The sequence below is a fragment of the Lactuca virosa genome, chromosome 8, assembly GCF_052849685.1.
Source record: "Lactuca virosa cultivar CGN04683 chromosome 8, Lactuca_virosa_CGN04683_v6, whole genome shotgun sequence".
Taxonomy (NCBI): Eukaryota; Viridiplantae; Streptophyta; class Magnoliopsida; order Asterales; family Asteraceae; genus Lactuca; species Lactuca virosa.
This window is the reverse complement of record NC_136433.1, coordinates 198,238,067-198,251,044: the sequence shown is the minus strand read 5'-3', so window position 1 is coordinate 198,251,044 and position 12,978 is coordinate 198,238,067.

Below are 12,978 nucleotides of genomic sequence, written 5' to 3'. Positions count from 1 at the left end.
CCGGTTTAGCAGCCAAGACATTTCCTTTGGTTGGTTGCATCAGTCCCCAAATGTACCTCTCAATTTTCTTTCTTTCCGGGGTGACCATTCCCGGACATAGGAGAGCCAGATCACAGAATCTAGCGGTGTAGGCAGCGATGTCGGAAACCCTTCATCTTCAAGTTCTAGAGTTCGTGCTCCAAATTTTGCACTTCGCCCCTCGGGCAGTATTCCGCAAGCATGAGTTCCTTCAATCTTTCCCAACCCATGGCCTTAGCCACTGGCAGGGTTAGGGTTTTGACTCGACCAGTCCACCAGGTCAAGGTCCTGTCGGTGAAGGTGCAGACGGCGAACTTCACCTTGTTTGCTTCAGAACAGGCGCAAATTTCGAAGATGGATTCGATCTTCACGAACCATCGTGTCAAAGCGATGACACCTCCATTTCCGTCGAAGGACTTGGGTTTTGCAGTCATGAAGTCCTTGTAGGAACACTCCTTTTGATGTCCCTGGCTTCCATCTTGTCTTTGTGGGTCGGTTCTACCTCCAGCCCACCATCATTCACTTGTGCCATTGCTGCAGTCATGGCGGCTATAACTGCTGCCTGAAACATAACGGGGTCGAACTGAGGAGGTGGCGGCGGAGTGTTGTCGTTTCTTCTGATGGGTCTTGGTTGGGGAGGCATCTTGTTCTAGAAACAATCAGGAAGAAGAGGATGGTAAGTCCCCAAGATATATGAAACAAGATATATCTTATCCTGATAACAAAAGTATTCTACCAAGCAATAACCACAAAAAGGTTACTAATGCAAGTAAGTTGTCGCTTAAGGAAGAAGAGGTAGCAACACTTGGAGTGAATCTGTATACTGAGTTTGGCTCTAGCTAAAATACTCCTATAGTATTTTATGTGGGATGATTTTGGTAAGTTTTAGGCCTGCTGTAACACCGCAGTCACTCCCAAGCACATGTTGGTCATGTCTCGACTGAATATAGTTGATCAGGCTATATTCACCCTAGACATGATTACGTAACTGCCCAGGTTTAACCGCAGCGTTCCAACATCCAAATACTTTTGTTCTGTTCTACTAGTGACACGAATTTTGTTATGTATGCATGCTCATATACTTTTTATAAAAATACTTATATTTTTGAAAGTATACTTTTAGCGTAGAGCACTTAGGCCCCTTAGTGTTTATAGTTGTATACCACGTAAGGTTCGGTATACTAGTTTTCTATAAACAAGGGCTCTGATACCAATCTGTCACACCCCTAAACCGGAACGGTGGAAACGTTTGGGGGCGGAGGACGTCATGTTTAGCATCACAACCAATGGATAATAGGAAACATAGCAACACAACCAATACAGTGGATACATATATAAGTAAAATGTTTACATCAGTTTGAAATCTTGTTTTAGGTACATCAAAAGTATATAAAGTAATAACATAAGACTTTTATTGCTCCAGCTTCTCAAATTCCAGCAGGTACCCGTCTACTGATTTCCTGAGAATACAAGCAGTTTTGAAAGAATATCAGCATAAAGCTGGTGAGTTCATAAGCATTTAGTTTTTGTGGAAAATGTTTCTTTGATCCTTTTTGAAAAGTGTTCCTCAAGAAAATCCTATATTTTCTTATGAAAAGTAGTTTTTGGAAGAGTATCTGTTAGTAGAAAGTAAATCATCAGTTTTAGAAATGCCAGTGTTATCCTGGGAAAATCCTATATTTTCCCTAAAAACAAGTTATCCGTTCTAGAGGTAGAGACGTCAGTTTAAAAATGCCTGATTACTATCAGCATGTATAAAAGTGGTTTTACTACTCAAAATAAAACAATGAAGAGTAGAGTCCGTAAACCGGAGTTAGTTTATACATGTTTGCGAGTCGTATAACCACACTTGATATGACCGAGAGACCTTTATAACGTTCTTCAGGCGTTAAGCTAAATGACATTTGTTCACCCCAGGTGTGCCCGCCTAACTGTAGCTAGCAGTTCAGGTGTGGGATTGTCAGTCCTGAATAGATCTATTCACAAATCTCACGCTCTCCCTCCAGGAGACTCTGGTTATACTAAAAGGATTTATCACTATACACCTAAGAGTACAGTATTGAAGTAGAGCCTCACAATTCTGTATAATCTAGTTTACTAGCGGGAAAGAGTATAAAACAGTAACTATCCTTGAATAAATGTACTTTATACTTCTGAGAAAACATATATAACATAAACTAAATCTACCGTAGTTTATATATATATATTCATCCATGAAATTTGATTTAGTAAAGACTGTCTAGAGGGTTATCCCAAACTATACCCATTATAGTTTATTAGAGTTGATATGGAAATGCTTTGTAAAACCTTTCTGAAAGCCGTGAAGTTAAATTCCAAAATAACAGTTTCCCTTATGCTCAACATATTACAAAAGGGATTAAGTATACGAGTATGTTATTAAACGTGGAAATCGTTGGACTGTATTACTAAGTTTAAAACTTAATAAAATACTTTTAGTTTGGCTTGTATTCCCCCCCTAAAAACATTAAAAACACGGAAAATGTCGGGGTATGAACTCACAGTTTGACGTAAGACCCGAGCGTAAGGTCGGTGTGGATGCTGAGTGTCAACTGATGTTTCGTTCGCAAGTGGATCCTATTAACGTATGGTAATACATATATGCATTAGATGGGGACATAACACTATTTGTTATGGAAGGAAACCACCTTTGGGACTAGGAAAACACTTGAAACAAAGTGTTAGAATCACACATGATTGAAGATGGGGAGTCTGCGGCCGTAATCAGGAGTGTACGGTCAGGGGTTTACGGCCCAACAGGGTTTACGGCCCACAAGTTTGCGGTCCAACTGTTTGCGGTCCATGGGTTTACGGCCTGTGGGTTTACGGCCCATGTGTTTACGGCCGTAAACACTTGGTGAATGGTGCGATTTTCGGTGTTTCAAGGTCCTTTCTAGCCCCTTGGAAGTGTTCTAAGCCTTGTGCTCAGCTCAAGGAAGAGCTTAAAGGCCAATAATCGACCAAAAATGGAGTTTACGGCCATTGAAGGGTGTACGGCCGTAAACCCTCTGTGTTCATGCGTTTCATGTCGATTTTTAGGCGAAAATCGATAGTTTCTAGCAGATATCAAGTACAGATGGTAGTTACTTACTGTTAAGAAGCTTGGAATGAGGTTTTTAGCCACCAAGAACTAGTGTGTGTTCTTGTTGTTCTTGGTGAGAGAGAAAATCTAGACAAAGATGAGATTTAATGAGATGAAACGTGGATTCATCACTAGAATAAGGATTTGTAACAACATTCAAGGTGGAAAAACACTTACATCTTGAAGATCTTGGAGAGAATTCGATGGTAGAGAGAGAGTAGAGAGAGAAAGTCCTTTGAGTGCTTAAAATGTGAAATGAAGGCCACTCATCCCTTATATAGGGGTGAGTTTTCGGCCAAGAGGTGGGATGGGGGATTTACGGCCGTGAACAGGGTTTACGGTCGTAAACAGGGTTTACGGTCGTAAACTGAGTTTGCGGTCGTAAACAGGGTTTATCGTCGTAAACTAAGTTTGCGGCCGTAAACTCCTTTCGAAGGGGTGTTTGGCCCGGATGCTATGCTTTGAGTTAGAAACCTCGTTTTTGAACCCAAAACTTAATTGGACCGAGCCTAGAATATTTAGCTAAGCTCAAAATAATGACGGCAAGAGAAGAAATAAATTCCAAATTGATTTATTTTTTTAACGCTTTGGACGAAAAAAAGTTTCGGGTTGTCACAACACACAATTCCCGTATGGGTCGTCCATGCAAATCGTGATAACAAAATAGTCGAAAGGCAAACAACATTATGTCATAATTTATTTCAACCATATAATTTCCAGCTTAACTCAACCGATTATAACATATAATTCAATTCACCGTTTATTATATGTGATTCCTTAGTGATTGTCTACCCAACAACTTAACGTCGTTCACTAATCGTGTGCTCAGCCAGTTTAGTTCTCGAAGTGGCTCATGACTTCCACTCGAATTCACCAACCCCACGACTTCCACTTTCGCTACTCCGACCTGCAAAGTACAAGTACTTTACGGTGTCGTTCAGGATCGGTACAAACGGTGTCAATTCTACCGATACACCTCCCGATTCCCACGTGATGTTTGATCCGGCCACACTATAAAGCCAACACCACTCCAGTTCCAGCACACCGAGGTGCATACGAACCACGTGTCACACATCCATCTAGAAAGTTCGTGCAACTAACAACCGATAAGGCTTAAGCTCTTTCAACCTATTAGACTTGCAAGGTTCTACCCATGTCACCATTATACCCCGCAAAACATGCATACACCAAAATAATCATGTTACTCATACAACTTAAACGAGTGATTAACATGTAACAAAGATCATCAAGATGTCACCATACTTTAGCATATAACTGCCAATTCATGAAACATCATATCCGCATGAAATTAACTATCACATAAAATGCATATCACCATATCAACCGATACCAAGGCACAACCATACACAAGATGCAAACAACATATTTTCAACAATCATCACAAGCATTTATAAATCTATCATGAATCCTAATTTGAATCAACAATAACACATACGTAATCACTATGATTAGAGGTAAAAGAAACCAAGGATTATGACACCAAAGTGAAGCAATTGACTTCACAATCCAACCAATACTCAAGCATTAATACCATCATATAAGAGTGTTTTAAGAAGGATTTTCATAGAAAAAATTTATCAAACCACACCCAACATGGCTGGAAACTGATCAGACATACACACTAGGATTGAAAATATGAAAAAGAAGGTTAATTGAATCAAAGGGAAAGCAATGCAACCTCATAACTCAATCCAATAACTAGAAATTTGGAGTTTAATTACGTGAGCAAGAAGGAAATCAAGAAGCTTACCAGTTTATTCAAATTCATAGACTCAAGAAGCTTACCAGTTTATTCGAATTCACAGACTCAAGCACTCCATAAAACTCGTCCAACCCTCCCTCTCTCGCCTGGTGTCATTAATTCCCGCAACCCCCTTGCTCAATCGTTGTTTTCTCTTGTTCCTCCTTCACGTCGTCGCTACCTCCTACCTTGTTGTTGTCGGACGTCGAGCACCACACAAGACAACGATCACGTGTGGGCTTCAACCTATACGCTACCTTGCCCCTTCCTTCAATATCTTTTTCTTTTGCTTTGCCTTTGATGTGCGACACCACCCTAAAGACTTTGGGCCGATTTCTTTTGACCGTGGGAGCCAAGGAAAACAAACGCAAGGAAAGCCTAATCGATCAAACTCCATAAGACTGTTACATTCGATTTTTACAACTAAACCCCTCACATACCCAACTTTGTATTCCATTCCCCCTAATTCTATATTCTTGGCAATTTTAAATTTGTTTTATTGAGAACTTAGCCTCTCCATACCATGTACAAATTTTATGACTAGAAATTACCCTAAATTAATTTAATTGACTTACATTCCTCTTAAATACAAAATAATTCATATAGATATTAAATAACACCAATTTTTATTAAATTTATTACATTGTACACTCTTAGAATCGAACTAACTTTACTTCGCTTAATAATCTTGTAACAGAACACTAACATCATTAAGGAAAGAATTTTCGGGTCGTTACAGGAACCCCCACATGGTCTTCACTAACAAAAAAATATCATACAAGCTAAACCTGCAAATATAATAGGATGCCATGGAAACCCTCCAAGGTCTTACACGAAATGCCATGGGAACCCCCACATGGTCTCAATCTACTGCTACGGGAACCCCTCGGGGTCTTCCATGCAAATGTCATACCAATGTAACACATAATCAATCAACAATCCACATATCATAAAATGGCCGGTCTTGGTGCCTTAGACCCATTGGTATGGTGAGAAGACTCACCTCTCAAGAATGCTGAATTGATAAGATAAGATAAGATAAGATAAGTCCCAACCCGCAGCTCCAACTTAACGTCCTACAACCATCATGTGACTAACTTTTTCAAAATCCCAAAATACCAAAAATAACGTCCAAGTCAATCTTGGTCAACCATGGTCAAAGTCAAGGTCAACAATCAAGGTCAACAGTCCATGTTGACCCAACTCGTCGGGTGAATCTAACAACTGGTCGAGTTCCTTCAGGGTTCAGAAAGTCGGGGAAAACCCTAACAAACTTGTCGAGTTATCTTATCAACTCGCCGCGTTTACCCTGCATACAAAAAACGGGAAAACCCGATCCAACTCGTCAAGTTTCCAGGGCAACTCGTCGAGTTTTCCCTTGTCTTAACCTGTTCAGTCCTTCCATTCAAAACCAAAGCCCCAAACTACAGATCCAGTCCCTTAGGACTGAAATACCACGTAAAGTTGCAAACTTTACATGCATGCAAGGCCTCAAGAGGCTAAAACACTAAAACTAAGGCTCATACTAGGTTTAGGGAATGGAGAATGGCTAAAGCTTGAATCTTTTGGCCCAAGGAGGCCTAAGGTGTCCAGATCTGAAGTCACAACTTCAAATCATGTTCAACTCCGAAAATGGGTCCAAAGTGAGCTAAAAGCGACCCTAAACTCTTGAATGCAAAGATCGAGCTAGAGAATGATCAAGGTAACAACTTTTTAGCTTCAAATGGATGCTACAACTAAGTAGATGCTGGATCTATAAGCTCCTTCTCGTTCCAAGCTCTTTAATATTCGAGTTCTTCAAGAAGTGCACCAAACACATACTCTTTAGCATTACACACACTCAATATGTATGGTTAGCTCGACAAGGGTTTGCTTCTGGACTGCAAAGACGAAGAGGGAGGCTACAATGATCCATAAGTTCTTCATATAGGGTTCAAATTTTCCCCACTTGAAGTAGACTTCGTCCTCGATGTATGCTGACGCAAACACCTCCAGATAGTGGTCTCGCATCTCATCTTCAGGCTCCCACGTCCATTCGGAGCCTCTTCGGTGCAGCCATTGCACCTTCACTAGCTTCACTTCTTTTTTATGAAAGACCTTAGTCTTCCTATCCTGAACCGCAACGGGCCTCTCAATGTAGTTCATGCTCTCATCCACTTGAATGTAGTCCAGAGAAATAACCGCGACCTCATCTGTGACACACTTCCGAAGCTGAGACACATGGAAGGTGGTGTGAATCTGGCTGAGCTCGTCCGACAAATCCAAACGGTAAGCCACCTTGCCCACCCGGGCAGAGATCCTAAACGGTCCAATATATCAGGGCCTTAACTTGCCCCTCTTCCGAAACCTAATGACAACCTTCCGTGGTAACACTTTCAGTAAGCCGAAATCCCCCACCTGAAACTCAAGGTCCGATCGGCGCCGGCCAAGATAACTTTTCTGATGGCTCTGTGCGACTCGCAGCCGGTCGTGCACCTGCTGAATCAACTCGGTAGTCTTGAGCACCACCTCGATGCTCCCCATGATTCTATGCCCTACCTCATCCCAGTAAACAGGGGTCCTACACCTTCGGCCATATAACATCTCAAACGGTGGTCGGTCGATACTAGCATGATAACTATTGTTATATGAAAACTCTGCTAGTGGGAGGTATGTATCCCAACTCCCTCCAAAATCCAGTACGCATGCCCGAAGCATATCCTCGAGTGTCTAGATTTTCCTCTCACTCTGGCCGTCTGTATAGGGGTGGTAAGCCGTGCTGAAATGTAACTGAGTGCCCAGTTCCTCGTGGAACTTTCTCCAGAATCTGGATGTAAATCGGACATCTCGGTTAGAGACCACCGGCACTGGCACCCGGTGCCTTGCCACCACCTCTCGCACGTAAATATCCGCTAATTTATCAGCGGAGATGCTCTCGGAGATTGGAATAAAGTGGGCACTCTTCGTCAATCTAGTCACAATAACCCATATGGCATCCACACCCATTGTCGTCCTTGGTAACTTCGTGATGAAGTCCATGGTGATCTGTTCCCATTTCCACATAGGAATGGGTAATGGACAAACCTTGTCGTGAGACCTCTGATGTTCAACCTTGACCTTCCTGCAGGTCAAGCACCGCTCCACGAACCATGCAATCTCCCGCTTCATGCAGGGCCACCAGTAACTCAACCTCAGATCCCTATACATCTTCGTAGCCCCCAGGTGAATGGAGAACTTGGATCTGCGTGCCTCCTCCAAGATTTTCTGCCTCACTCCCCCAGTTACCGGTACCCACACCCGACCACATTGTGTCAGAAGACCTCGACTATCCTGAACAAACAAGGGAAACTGACCCCGAATTCGCTCTATCTTCCAGTTCTCTTTCTTCAAACCCTCCACCTACGCCTCCTTGATCATATTTAATAATGGAGAGATCACTGTCATCCTCAAACAGACGTCCATAATCCAAGCACATGCTGCCTTACGGCTCAAAGCATCGGCCACCACATTGGCCTTCCCTGGATGGTACAAGATCTCGCAATCATAATCTTTCAGTACATCCAACCACCTCATCTGTCGTATGTTCAGGTTCTGCTGATCCATCAAATCCTTCAAACTTTTATGGTCAGTAAAGATGGTGCATTGAACTCCATACAAGTATTGCCTCCAGATCTTGAGGGTAAACACAACCGCCCCCAATTCCAGGTCGTGAGTGGAGTAGTTCACCTCATCAGGCTTCAGTTGCCTCGAGGCGTACACGATCACATGCCCCCTATGCATCAAAAAAGCACCTAACCCTGTGATAGACACATCACAATACACCACCAAGTCCTCCAACCTATCGGGTAGTGCTGAATTCGGGGCCTCACACAGCCTCTGTCTCAAGGTCTCAAAAGCCAATTGCTGATCTGGGCCCCATCGAAAAGTCACATTCTTCTTGGTCAAACGTGTCAGAGGTACAACGATCTAGGAGAAATCCTGAATGAATCTCCGATAGTACCCCACTAGACCCAAGAATCTACGAATCGCAGATGCATTCTTCGGTACTTCCCACCGCATCACTGCCTCAATCTTGGCTAGATCAACCAAAATACCCTCTTGGTTGATGATGTGTCCTAAAAACTGCACCTCTATCAACCAGAAATCATACTTTGAGAAATTGGCATAAATCCTTTCCGTCTTTAGTGTCTCTAATACCTCCCTCAGATGCTGCTCATGCTGCTCCTTGGTCTTAGAATAGACCAAGATATCGTTGATAAACACTATCACTGACTGATCCAACATCGGCCTATACACCATGTTCATGAGATCCATGAATGCTCCTGGGGTATTAGTGAGCCTGAATGGCATCACCACAAACTCATAGTAACTGTACCGCATGCTGAAAGCTGTCTTCGGTATATCCTCATCCCTAATCCTCATCTGATGGTACCCCGACCGAAGATCAATCTTGTAAAACCAAGATGCACCCTGCATCTGATCGAACAAATCATCGATCCTCGGGAGCGGATAACGGTTATTCACTGTTAGCTTGTTCAAAGCCCGATAGTCAATACACAACCTGTGTGACCCGTCCTTCTTCTTCACGAACATGATCGGTGCTCCCCACGGGGAGCTGCTCGGATGAATAAACCCTCGGTCTAGCAGCTTCTGAAGCTGCGTAGACAGCTCCTGCATCTCGTGCGGAGCTAGCCGGTATGGTGCCTTGGCTATCGGAGCGGCACCCGTCACCAAATCAATGCAAAACTCTACCTGCCTCTCCAGAGGCACCCCAGGTAACTCCTCGGGAAAGACATCTCGGAACTCCTGTACAACTGGTACACTGCCCACATCCATCGGGGTCTCAACCCTCGTATCCGATATATATGCCAAAAATCCCAAACAACCCTGCTGGAGAAGTCTCCTAGCCCTCGCAGCTGAACAGAGAGTTGGCCCCTGCGAGGCCCTCTCTCCATGAATAACCAGTTCTCCCCTACTTGGGGTTCGAACCCTCACCACCTGGCACTCGTAATCTATCATGGCCCCATTAGCCCCCAACCAGTCCATCCCGACGATCACCTTCAGCCCTCGCAATGGTATCAGAACTAGATCAACACAGAACCTCTTCCCAAGCACATTCAGGACACAATCCCGATACCCCCTCGCAGCACTCACAGTGCGGTCATCCGCAATCTCAACCTCAAACGGGGAATCCAAAGTCCTCGGTGCATCCCAGAACTTCTTGCTAAGCGCAAGAGATACAAACGATCGGGTAGCACCCGAATCGAATAGAACGTGAGCTGACATACCATTGACCAAAAAGGTCCCTATACATGAGGACATATATACATAAGCAAAATAAAATACGTACCCGTCACAACGTCTGGCGCTGCCCGAGTCTCCTCGGTAGTCAACTGAAATGCATGGCTCTTCACCGCAGGAGCATTCGCCTTAGCAGGGCAGCCATCAGTGATCCTCATTGTGGCAGGCGCAGGCGCCGCCACCGCTCCTCCTCCCGGCAGCCTCGAACAATCAGCCTTTTATGGCCAGTATGGTTGCAGTGCAAAAAAATCAAGCCCTTCTTCGGGCAATCCCTGCTCACAGTGCGGTCATCCGCAATCTCAACCTCAAACGGGGAATCCAAAGTCCTCGGTGCATCCCGGAACTTCTTGCTAAGCGCAAGAGATAAAACGATCGGGTAGCACCCGAATCGAATAGAACGTCAGCTGACATACCATTGACCAAAAAGGTCCCTATACATGAGGACATATATACATAAGCAAAATAAAATACGTACCCGTCACAACGTCTGGCGCTGCCCGAGTCTCCTCGTTAGTCAACTGAAATGCGTGGCAGCCATCAGTGATCCTCATTGTGGCAGGCGCAGGCGCCGCCACCGCTCCTCCTCCCGGCAGCCTCGAACAATCAGCCTTTTATGGCCAGTCTGGTTGCAGTGCAAAAAAATCAAGCCCTTCTTCGGGCAATCCCTGCTCACGTGGCCCAGCTGACCACACGTCCCCCAACAAACTCCATCCTGAGATCTCCCACATTTGGCACACCGGCCACGGCCCTGCTGGCCCCTACCAGAAGAATCCGAGGTCTTATGATTTTCAGCCTGACCTACCGCTGTTTGAGCCTGCTCTGGCTTCCGCTTGGTGTAGAACTCCAACTCCATCTCCCGCTCACGGGCCTTCTCCACCATCTCATTCAGAGTTTTGCACCCTGTAAAGCTCACGAACTCATGGATATCATCCCTTAATATGGAATGATACCTCGTCCTCCTCATATCCTCATCTGTAGCATACTACGGGATCAATAGTGCTCGTTCCCAAAACTTGGCGGTGATCTCTGCCACAGTCTCGGTGGTCTACTAGAGCTCCTGGAACTCCTTCACTAACCGTTGCACCTCGATAGGTGGTGCAAACTCCAGATCAAAGCGTTTGGTAACCTCTGCCCATGTCATCTCAGCCACACCGACTGCTCCCACTTGGATAGTCACCTCCTCCCACCAATCCCTGGCTCGATCTCTCAACATGCACGAAGCAAACCCCACCTTTACCGTATCGGGGCAAAAGCTCGTGCACTGGGCATTTTCCATGTTTGCCACCCAGTGTCGGCTAACTATAGGGTCCCTGACCTCGAAGAACTCCAACGCCCCGCATGTCTTGAACTCCCGGAATAAGGGAGTTCGGGCCTCGACCTGGCCCGCAGCAATCTCGGCTCTGAACGACCTGAGCCGCTCCTCCATGATCTCCATCATCCCTTCCTTGACTGTCCCAAAAATCGCTGGGGTAGCGTCAAGGATGCCCCTGGTCACTTCGGCTGCAATAAGATCGCGCAACCTCTCGTCGATGGGCGTTGTACCGTTGCCCGTCCTAGATCCAGATCCTGATCCTGGTGATCCAAATCGTGTCACCACCATCCTGATAAGACATAATGATCAAGATAATAAAAAAGGGGATCCTCCCACACCGGTTTGCTCACTCCTATCAAACCAAAGCTCAAATCAATCATAACAGGTTGCCTTATGCATGCAAATTATATACAGAACAAGATCAAATAGACTTTCGAATAATAGACTCTACCATAGGACCACAACCAGACAAGGAACATGAAATAAGGCCAAATCAATCATTCTAAGGCTATAAGATCCTAACCGTATACAATTTTTAAAGCGTACACATAGCAAAATCCATCCGACTATTATAATCCAAATATCAGTATATCATGGCTAACATATTGGGGAACTACTTACTTGACCTCGACCAATCACGCGCATTGCACTCTCCCTTTTTTCCATTTTAAGAAGTTTTTAACTTTTGATTTTTGAAAACAATTTTAACATTTCCTTAGTTTGAGTCCTGACACACCCGGGAGTGTGCCCGAATCCCTCAAACCAAGGCTCTGATACCAACTTGTAACAACCTGTTAGGGCGTGTCAAACCCAACAAATAATGGGATAAAATAATATTAATAAAGCTCAAGTCACTGCTATTTCTTATACTAAAGATAGTATAGAGTAAGCAGGGTCGGTCCACAGGAATACATGACTTCTTATCTTGCCATATTCTCACACATAATACAAATAATATTAAAATGGGGGATTGTGTTTGAACTTGAATTAAACTTCATAAATAAGAAAAGATTGATAACAAAACGCAGTAAAAGAAGTACATTTCCGATTCTGACTCTTATACATGTATTATGTTGAAAGATGTAATATGATTATAACTCATGTTCAATCTAGGTTGGTAAGTTAGATATTAATAAACTCTAATATCCAAATTGGCAAAAGTATTTTATTCAAAACAAGCTCTTCAAATAAAACTTCATTTAATTGATTCAATTCAAATAAGTTCTTGCATCAAATCATTAAATGACATTAAATTTTTGCACTAATTACCAACAATGTTTAACATTCCTCTTAAGCTTGGGAATATAAACATTTAATCTTTGATTGCACTAATTTTGATCTAATTACAACGAAGTAAGTGTGTGTTATTAACATCAAATCATAAAACATATACGAATTTCATAATTTGATTAACTAGATTGATAAGAACCCTAGTTCATTGATCAAGTGAAAAAGAGAACTAACCAAACACATGATTAAGATCAAATCAAAGATTACTAGATGTTA